The sequence below is a fragment of the Loxodonta africana genome, chromosome 19, assembly GCF_030014295.1.
Source record: "Loxodonta africana isolate mLoxAfr1 chromosome 19, mLoxAfr1.hap2, whole genome shotgun sequence".
Classification (NCBI taxonomy): Eukaryota; Metazoa; Chordata; class Mammalia; order Proboscidea; family Elephantidae; genus Loxodonta; species Loxodonta africana.
The window spans coordinates 4,822,599-4,834,049 of NC_087360.1; positions in this window are offsets into that span (position 1 = coordinate 4,822,599).

An 11,451-nucleotide genomic window follows, 5' to 3' on the forward strand; every position below is an offset into this window, starting at 1 on the left:
ATGACTTTTATTCTATGAATGATCAAAACGTGTCAATGGCAAATTCAACCTGTGACAGAGAATTGAATCAGACCTTTCTCTTTCATTTTCTCACCGTAATGGAAATCCAGAAAGAAGGAATACCTCTGTGTGTTTGTGTGTGTGAGAAGTGGAAGCTTGATTAACACTTGCAATCATTTTTATGAACTGACATGGTTTCCATAAAATGTACTTCATGGCTAAAGAAATACTAATATTTGAGCAAGACAGAAAGTGGTTATTTTATGATTTTTAATTGTTTTTACTTTTTAGGTCCCTGAAACTAATATCAATACAATGAATATTTTAGTTTTTTTTTTTTTTTTAATATATTTATGTTAAAAAAAAAAAATCACTTGTGGATTGGACCCTTGTGATCCACAGGGTTTTCACTGGCTGATTTTTGGAAGCAGATCACCAGGCCTCACTTCCTAGCCTGAACACTGATTTGCAATTTCAGGGACTGTAAATGCAGCTATCAATTACCAAGCCCTGCTTGTAAACCAGAAAACAGATTTTTAAACCTAACTTTTGGACCTTTTGAACACAAGTCAATACTGTTAACTTCACTGACTGTAAGCTTTGGAGAATGTAAGGTATTTGTAGATAAGAGCGATCTAAATTTCCCTCTCATAATGACATCTTTCTTTTCTGGGAATGCCCCACAAGTTGACTTAAAGCAGAGCTGACAAGTCATATGAACCTGATCTTAAAAGTGTTTTCCAGAGGCGGGGCCAAGATGGCGGACTAGGTAGACGCTACCTCAGATCCCTCTTGCAACAAAGACTCGGAAAAACAAGTGAATCGATCACATACATAACAATCTACCAACCCTGAACAACAAACACAGATTTAGAGATGGAGAACGAACAAATACGAGGAAGCAGCGACTGTTTCTGGAGCCTGGAGCCAGCGTCCCAGTCAGGTAACCTTGGTGCCGGGCTTAGGTCTGGGCCCAGGGGAGCTGAACTCAAAAATCTCACGACAGCGCAAACAAGGGGAGCAGCCCTACCCCCCTGAACTCACCCCGGGAGGGGGCCCAGCCGTTCCGCGCGGGCGGCGTGGCGACGCGGCTGGTGGGAGAAGTCCCCGGGAGGCAGCGACAGATTTTGGAGCTGGGAGTGCAGCGTCCCAGCCGGGGAACCTTGGCGCCGGACATCTGACTGGGTGCTGTCACGGCACAAGCACGGGGCGCAGCCCTACCCCCCTGAACTAACCCCAGTAGGGGGCCCAGCTGGTCTACGGGAGCGGCGCGGTGACGTGGCTGGCGGGACGAGAAGTCCCCAGGAGGCAGTGACTGGTTTTGGAGCCGCGAGTGCAGTGTCCCAGCTGGGGAACCTTGGCGCCGGGCTTAGGACTGGGTGCAGGGGAGAGCTGAGCATGGCATCCTCTCACGGCGCAAACACGGGGCGCAGCCCTACTCCCCTGAACTAACCCCGGGAGGGGGCACAGCTGGTCCACGGGGGCGGTGCGGAGATGCGGCTGGCGGGACGAGAAGTCCCCGGGAGGCAGCGACTGATTTTGGAGCCGGGAGTGCAGCATCCCAGCACGGGAACCTTGACGCTGGGCTTTGGACTGGCAGCGGAGGATCTGACCGTGGCTTCAGCCGGCCAGACCCTCAGGGGCAATCTCCACACAGCCAGCACACATAGGCGACATGCCCCTCGAGAATCTCAGATAAAATAGTCATTCCAAGCAAGATAAGTAACTTTGGCTATATTCCGAGGTGCTACTCTCCTATTTCTCTGAACCCTCCCCCACCCTTCCCAGGTGGCTTCATTAACATTGGAATTTCCTGAGCCAGAGGGAGAACGGCTCCGGCTCCACGGCGGCTTTGTTTTCCCCCCTCCCCCCCCTTTTTTTTTTGGTCTTTTCCTAACCCATTCTTCTGGCCTGAGAGAAGGAACCACAAAAAACCCAGGGACCAAAAATCCATCCCTAATTGGACTGAAAACACAGAACCAGCTACAGCCAAGCATATATGATCCAAATCTCGGACTTTCATCCTTACAGGGAACAAGGTGGCGGTTATAATCCAAAGGCAGTTCTGATAGGGATCTGACTGCATTTTTTTTTAGCGGATTTTCTGGAAAAACAAGTTTCCCAGGTCTGATATCTCTGCTTATTCAACGGAGCCCTAACTGACCCAAAACAGGGAACTGAGGGCTGAAGCTCCCCCCAGACCACCTAGCCTCTTGCCTTAGGGGTCTAAGGAGGGCGACATCTACCAATCAGTAGAGGTACTTGCACTGGGGGCCTAAGGTACAGCTGCAGTGCCCTCCCACCAAGATGCTATAGGAATAGAGACACACCTACCTCACTGACACTTGGGGGAAGCCTATCAGCATCCTGCCCCCCCTGGAGGGTGAACCCCAGCTGCTAATAGAATCTGGTGCACACAACTATCACCACTACTTCTCGAGGTGGATAGGTGTTAGGGTGCAGCACACACTTGATGACCCAAAATCAGATTCTACTCAAGAATAGTGAATAGACTCAGGCATATATATCTGGCAACAGCCCAAACCAGCTGGTAATAGCTCATAAGTAAGTCAAGGGCTACAACAAACAAGACAGCACATTCTAGTAGCCCATCCACGTATATTGAAAGAAAACAAAACAAGATAAGACTCAGTGAGCAATTATAGAATAAACCACTACTTTTTTTATATCTTAGTGTTGGCTCGGAGACAGCAGTCGATATCAAACCACATAAAGAAGCAGACCATGACAGCTTCTCCAACCCCCCAAACAAAAGAATCAAAATCTATCCCAAATGAAGTTACAATCCTGGAATTATCAGATACAGAATATAAAAAACTAATTTACAGAATGCTTCAAGACATCAGAAACGAAATAAGGCAAACTGCAGAAAAAGCCAAGGAACACACTGATAAAACAGTTGAAGAACTCAAAAAGATTATTCAAGAACATAGTGGAAAAATGAATAAGTTGCAAGAATCCATACAGAGAAAGCATTCAGAAATCCAAAAGATTAACAATAAAATTACAGAATTAGACAACACAATAGCAAGTCAGAGGAGCAGACTCAAGCAATTAGAATGCAGACTGGGAAATCTGGAGGACCAGGGAATCAACTCCAACATAGCTGAAAAAAATCAGATAAAAGAATTAAAAAAAATGAAGAAACCCTAAGAATCATGTGGGACTCTATCAAGAAGAATAACTTGCAAGTGATTGGAGTCCCAGAACAGGGAGGGGGGACAGAAAACACAGAGAAAATAGTTGAAGAACTCCTGACACAAAACTTCCCTGACATCATGAAAGACGAAACGATATCTATCCAAGAAGCTCATCGAACCCCATTTAAGATTGATCCAAAAAGAAAAACACCAAGACATATTATCATCAAACTTGCCAAAACCAAAGATAAAGAGAAAATTTTAAAAGCAGCCAGGGAGAAAAGAAAGGTTTCCTTCAAGGGGAAATCAATAAGAGTAAGTTCAGACTACTCAGCAGAAACCATGCAGGCAAGAAGGTGATGGGATGACATATACAGAGCACTGAAGGAGAAAAACTGCCAGCCAAGGATCATATATCCAGCAAAACGCTCCCTGAAATATGAAGGTGAAATTAAGATATTTACAGATAAACACAAGCTTAGAGAATTTACAAAAACCAAACCAAAGCTACAAGAAATACTAAAGGATATTGTTTGGTCAGAAAACCAATAATATCAGATACCAGCACAACACAAGGTCACAGAACAGAGCATCCTGATATCAACTCAAATAGGGAAATCACAAAAACGAATTAAGATTAATTAAAAAAAAATGCTCATAACAGGGAATCATTGAAGTCAATATGTAAAAGATCACAATAATAAAAAAGAGGGACTAAATACAGGTGGCATAGAACTGCCATATGGAGAGTGATACAAGGCGACATAGGACAATACAAGTTAGGTTTTTACTTAGAAAAATAGGGGTAAATATTAAGGTAACCACAAAGAGGTATAATAACTCCAGAACTCAAGATAAAAGCCAAGAAAAACATAACGACTCAACAAACATAAAATCGAACACTACGAAAATGAGGATCTCACAATTTACTAAGAAAAACGTCTCAGCACAAAAAAGTAAGTGGAAAAATGAAATTGTCAACAACACACATAAAAAGGCATCAAAATTACAACACTAAACACTTATTTATCTATAATTACCCTGAATGTAAATGGACTAAATGCACCAATAAAGAGACAGAGAGTCACAGACTGGATAAAGAAACACAATCCATCTATATGCTGCCTACAAGAGACACACCTTAGACTTAGAGACACAAACAAACTAAAACTCAAAGGATGGAAAAAAAATATATCAAGCAAACAATAAGCAAAAAAAGAAGAGGAGTAGCAATATTAATTTCTGACAAAATAGACTTTAGACTTAAATCCACCACAAAGGATAAACAAGGACACTATATAGTGATAAAAGGGACAATTGATCAGGAAGACATAACCATATTAAATATTTATGCACCCAATGACAGGGCTGCAAGATACATAAATCAAATTTTAACAGAACTGAAAAGTGAGATAGACACCTCCACAATTATAGTAGGAGACTTCAACACACCACTTTCGGAGAAGGACAGGACATCCAGTAAGAAACTCAATAGAGACACGGAAGACCTACTTACAACAATCCACCAACTTGACCTCATTGACTTATACAGAACTCTCCACCCAACTGCTGCAAAATATACTTTTTTTTCTAGTGCACATGGAACATTCTCTAGAATAGACCACATATTAGGTCATAAAGCAAACCTTTGCAGAATCCAAAACATCGAAATATTACAAAGCATCTTCTCAGACCTCAAGGCAATAAAACTAGAAATCAGTAACAGAAAAACTAGGGAAAAGAAATCAAATACTTGGAAACTGAACAATACCCTCCTGAAAAAAGACTGCGTTATAGAAGACATCAAGAAGGGAATAAGGAAATTCATAGAATGCAACGAGAATGAAAATACTTCCTATCAAAACCTCTGGGACACAGCAAAAGCAGTGCTCAGAGGCCAATTTATATCGATAAATGCACACATACAAAAAGAAGAAAGAGCCAAAATCAGAGAACTGTCCCTACAACTTGAACAAATAGAAAGTGAGCAACAAAAGAATCCATCAGGCACCAGAAGAAAACAAATAATAAAAATTAGAGCTGAACTAAATGAATTAGAGAACAGAAAAACAATTGAAAGAATTAACAAAGCCAAAAGCTGGTTCCTTGAAAAAATTAACAAAATTGATAAACCACTGGCCAGACTGACTAAAGAAATACAGGAAAGGAAACAAATAACCCGAATAAGAAACGAGAAGGGCCACATCACAACAGACCCAACTGAAATTAAAAGAATCATATCAGATTATTACGAAAGATTGTACTCTAAGAAATTTGCAAACCTAGAAGAAATGGATGAATTCCTGGAAAAACACTACCTACCTAAACTAACACATTCAGAAGTAGAACAACTAAATAGACCCATAACAAAAAAAGAGATTGAAACGGTAATCAAAAAACTCCCAACAAAAAAAAAAGCCCTGGCCCGGAAGGCTTCACTGCAGAGTTCTACCAAACCTTCAGAGAAGAGTTAACACCACTACTGCTAAAGGTATTTCAAAGCATAGAAAATGACGGAATACTACCCAACTCATTTTATGAAGCCACTATCTCCCTGATACCAAAACCAGGTAAAGACATTACAAAAAAAGAAAATTACAGAACTATATCCCTCATGAACATAGATGCAAAAATCCTCAACAAAATTCTAGCCAATAGAATTCAACAACATATCAAAATAATAATTCACCCCGACCAAGTGGGATTTATACCAGGTATGCAAGGCTGGTTTAATATTAGAAAAACCATTAATATAATCCACCACATAAATAAAACAAAAGACAAAAACCACATGATCTTATCAATCGATGGAGAAAAGGCATTTGACAAAGTCCAACACCCATTTATGATAAAAACTCTCACCAAAATAGGAATTGAAGGAAAATTCCTCAACATAATAAAGGGCATCTATGCAAAGCCAACAGCCAACATCACTCTAAATGGAGAGAACCTGAAAGCATTTCCCTCGAGAACAGGAACCAGACAAGGATGCCCTTTATCACTGCTCCTATTCAACATTGTGCTAGAAGTCCTAGCCAGAGCAATTAGGCTAGACAAAGAAATAAAAGGCATCCGGATTGGCAAGGAGGAAGTAAAATTATCTCTATTTGCAGATGACATGATCTTATACACAGAAAACCCTAAGGAATCCTCCAGAAAACTACTGAAACTAATAGAAGAGTTTGGCAGAGTCTCAGGTTATAAGATAAACATACAAAAATCACTTGGATTCCTCTACATCAACAAAAAGAACATCGAAGAGGAAATAACCAAATCAATACCATTCACAGTAGCCCCCAAGAAGATAAAATACTTAGGAATAAATCTTACCAAGGATGTAAAAGACCTATACAAAGAAAACTACAAAGTACTACTACAAGAAATTAAAAAGGACATACTTAAGTGGAAAAACATACCTTGCTCATGGATAGGAAGACTTAACATAGTAAAAGTGTCTATTCTACCAAAAGCCATCTATACATACAATGCAGTTCCGATCCAAATTCCAATGTCATTTTTTAAGGTGATAGAGAAATCACCAACTTCATATGGAAGGGAAAGAAGCCTCGGATAAGCAAAGCATTACTGAAAAAGAAGAAGAAAGTGGGAGGCCTCACTCTACCTGATTTCAGAACCTATTATACAGCCACAGTAGTCAAAGCAGCCTGGTACTGGTACAACAACAGGCACATAGACCAGTGGAACGGAATTGAGAACCCAGATATAAATCCATCCACATATGAGCAGCTGATATTCGACAAAGTCCCAGTGTCAGTTAATTCGGGAAAAGATAGTCTTTTTAACAAATGGTGCTGGCATAACTGGATATCCGTTTGCAAAAAAATGAAACAGGACCCATACCTCACACCAAGCACAAAAACTAACTCCACGTGGATCAAAGACCTAAACATAAAGACTAAAATGATAAAGATCATGGAAGAAAAAATAGGGACAACCTTAGGAGCCCTAATACAAGGCATAAACAGAATAGAAAACATTACCAAAAATGATGAAGAGAAACCAGATAACTGGGAGCTCCTAAAATCAAACACCTATGCTCATCTAAAGACTTCACCAAAAGAGTAAAAAGACCACCTACAGACTGGGAAAGAATTTTCAGCTATGACATTTCCGACCAGCTCCTGATCTCTAAATTCTATATGATTCTGTTAAAACTCAACCACAAAAAGACAAACAACCCAATCAAGAAGTGGGCAAAGGATATGAACACACCCTTCACTAAAGAAGATATTCAGGCAGCTAACAGATACATGAGAAAATGCTCTCGATCATTACCCATTAGAGAAATGCAAATTAAAACTACGATGAGATTCCATCTCACTCCAACAAGGCTGGCATTAATCCAAAAAACACAAAATAATAAATGTTGGAGAGGCTGCGGAGAGATTGGAACTCTTATACACTGCTAGTGGGAATGTAAAATGGTACAACCACTTTGGAAATCTATCTGGCGTTATCTTAAACAGTTAGAAATAGAACTACCATACAACCCAGAAATCCCACTCCTCGGAATATACCCTAGAGAAACAAGAGCCTTCACACAAACAGATATATGCACACGCATGTTGATTGCAGCTCTGTTTACAATAGCAAAAAGCTGGAAGCAACCAAGGTGTCCGTCAATGGATGAATGGGTAAATAAATTGTGGTATATTCACACAATGGAATACTACGCATCGATAAAGAACAGTGACGAATCTGTGAAACATTTCATAACACGGAGGAGCCTGGAAGGCATTATGCTGAGCGAAATGAGTCAGAGGCAAAAGGACAAATATTGTATAAGACCACTATTATAAGATCTTGAGAAATAGTAAAAACTGAGAAGAACACATACTTTTGTGGTTATGAGGGGGGGAGGGAGGGGAGGAGAGGGTTTTTTACTGATTAATTAGTAGATAAGAACTGCTTTAGGTGAAGGGAAGGACAACACTCAATACATGGAAGGTGAGCTCAATTGGACTGGACCAAAAGCAAAGAAGTTTCCGGGATAAAATGAATGCTTCAAAGGTCAGCGGAGCAAGGGCGGGGGTCTGGGAACCATGGTTTAAGGGGACTTCTAAGTCAATTGGCAAAATAATTCTATTATGAAAACATTCTGCATTCCACTTTGAAATGTGGCGTCTGGGGTCTTAAATGCTAACAAGTGGCCATCTAAGATGCATCAATTGGTGTCAACCCACCTGGAGCAAAGCAGAATGAAGAACACCAAGGTCACACGACAACTAAGAGCCCAAGAGACAGAAAGGGCCACATGAACCAGAGACCTACATCATTCTGAGACCAGAAGAACTAGTTGGTGCCCAGCCACAACCGATGACTGCCCTGACAGGGAGCACAACACAGAACCCCTGAGGGAGCAGGAGATCAGTGGGATGCAGACGCCAAATTCTCATAAAAAGACCATACTTAATGGTCTGACTGAGACTAGAGGAATCCTGGCGGTCATGGTCCCCAAACCTTCTGTCGGCACAGGACAGGAACCATCCCCGAAGACAACTCATCAGACATGAAAGGGACTGGACAGTGGGCAGGAGAGAGATGCTGATGAAGACTGAGCTAATTATATCAGGTCGACACTTGAGAGTGTGTTGGCATCTCCTGTCTGGAGGGGGGATGGGAGGATAGAGAGAGTTGGAAGCTGGCAAAATTGTCACGAAAGGAGAGACTGGAAGGGCTGACTCAGCAGGGGGAGAGCAAGTGGGAGTACGGAGTAAGATGTATATAAACTTGTATGTGACAGTCTGACTTGATTTGTAAACGTTCACTTGAAGCTCAATAAAAGTTAAAAAAAAAAAAAAAAAAGTGTTTTCCCCTTAGTCCTGGATTGCTGTCGTTCAATTCTAATGTGGCCAAATTTGTCAAGGGAAAATTCCTTCAACTTGTATGCCATTTTTCTTCAGCATTCAGTGACAGAAGATGCTCCTTACAGTTTTCTCCTCATTAACTGACAGCAGGTAGAGACTTCTGCTGGAAAACTATTGCAGTTTTCAGGGTTACCCTGTTCACCTGAGGAGCCCTCGTGGCACGATGGTTAAGTACTCGGCTGCTAACCCGAAGGTCAGTGGTTTGAGCCCAACAGCCGCTTCACAGGAGAAAGATGTGGCAGTCGGCTTCTGTAAAGATTTATAGCCTTGGAAACCCTACAGGCCAGTTCTAGTCTGTCCTGTTGGTAGGTGCTGTCAAGTTGGTTTCAACTCATAGTGACCCCATGTACAAGAGAACAAAACCCTGACCAGTCCTGTTCCATTCTCAAAATCGTTGCTATGTTTGAGCCCGCTATTGCAGGCAATGTGTCAATCCATCTCATTGAGGGTCTTCCTCTTTTTCGTTGACCCTCTACCAAGCATGATGTCCTTCTTCAGGGACTGATCTCTCCTGATAACATGTCCAAAGTATGTGAGACGTAGTCTCACCATCCTTGCTTCTAAGGAGCAGTCTGGCTGTATCTCTTACAAGACAGATTTCTTCGTTCTTTTGGCAGTCCATGGTATAGTCAATATTCTTCACCAAAACCATAATTCAAAGGCGTCAATTCTTCTTAGGTCTTCCTTATTCATTGTCTAGCTTTCATATGCATATGAGGCAATTGAGAACACCATGGCTTGGGTCAGGTATACCTTCCTCTTCGAGGTGACATTTTTGCTTAATACTTTAAAGAGGTATTTCAAAGCGGCTTTGCCCAGTGCAATGCATCGTTTCATTTCTTGACTGCTGCTTCCATGGGTCTTGATTATAGATACAAGTAAAATGAAATCCTTGATGTCTTCAGTCTTTTCTCCACTGATCATGATGTTGCTTACTGGTCCAGTTGTGAGGATTTTTGTTTTCTTTATGTCAAGGTGTAATCCATGCTGAAGGCTGTGGTCTTTGATCTTCATAAGTAAGTGCTTCAAGTCCCTTCACTTTCAGCAAACAACCTTGTGTCATCTGTATATAGCATGTTGTTAATGAGGATTTTATGGACAAAATATTGAATGATGCCAGAAGCATCAAAAGAAGATGGAAGGAATACAAAGAGTCACTGTACCAACAAGAATTGGTTGACATTCAACCATTTCAGGAGGTAGCATATGATCAAAAACCGATGGTACTGAAGGAAGAAGTCCAAGCTTCACTGACGGCATTGGTAAAAACCAAGGCTCCAGGAATTGACAGAATACCAACTGAGATGTTTCAACAAATGGATGCAGCACTGGAGGTGCTCACTCATCTATGCCCAGAAATTTGGAAGATACGTACCTGGTCAATCAACTGGAAGAGATCCATATTTGTTCCTATTCCAAAGAAAGATGATTTAGCAGAACGCAGAAATTATCGAACAATATCATTAATATCACACACAAGTTAAGTTTTACTGAAGATAATTCAAAAATGGTTGTAGCACTACATTGACAGGAAACTGCCAAAAATTCAGCCAGATTCAGAAGAGGTTGTGGAATGAGGGATATCACTGCTGATGTCAGATGGATCTTAGCTAAAAACAATGAATACCAGAAAGATGTTTACCTATGTTTTATTGACTATGCAAAGGCATTCAACTGTGTGGATCATAATAAATTATGGATAACAATATGAATAATGGGCATTTTCTAATAGAACAAGGGGATCCTGAGTGGTTTAAAATCAGGAAAGATGTGTGCCAGGTTTGTATCCTTTCGCCATACTTGTTTAGTCTATATGCCGAGCAAATAATCCAAGAAGCTGTACTACACGAAGAAGAACAGGGTATCAGGATTGGAGGCAGACTCATTAACAACCTGTGATGTGCAGATGACACCACCTTGCTTGCTCAAAGTGAAGAAGACCTAAAGCACTTACTGAAGAAGACCAAAGACTATAGCCTTCGGTATGGATTACACCTCAATATAAAGAAAACAAAAATCCTCACAACTGGACCAATAAGCAACATCATAATAAATGGAGAAAAGGGTGAAGTTGTAAAGGATTTCATTTTACTTGGATCCACAATCAACGCCCATGGAGGCAAAAAAAAAAAACTAAACCCATTGCCATCAGGTTGATTCCAACTCATAGCAACCCTACAGGGCAGAGTAGAAATGCCCCATAGGGTTTCCAAGGAGTGACTGGCGGATTCGAACTGCCTACTTTTTGATTAGCAGTGGAGCTCTTAAGCAGCATTCAAGAAATCAAATAATGTATTGCATTGAACAAATCCACTGCAAAAGACCTCTTTAAAGTGCTGAAAAGCAAAGATGTCACTTTGAGGACTAAGGTGCACCTGATCCAAGCTATGATATTTTCAATT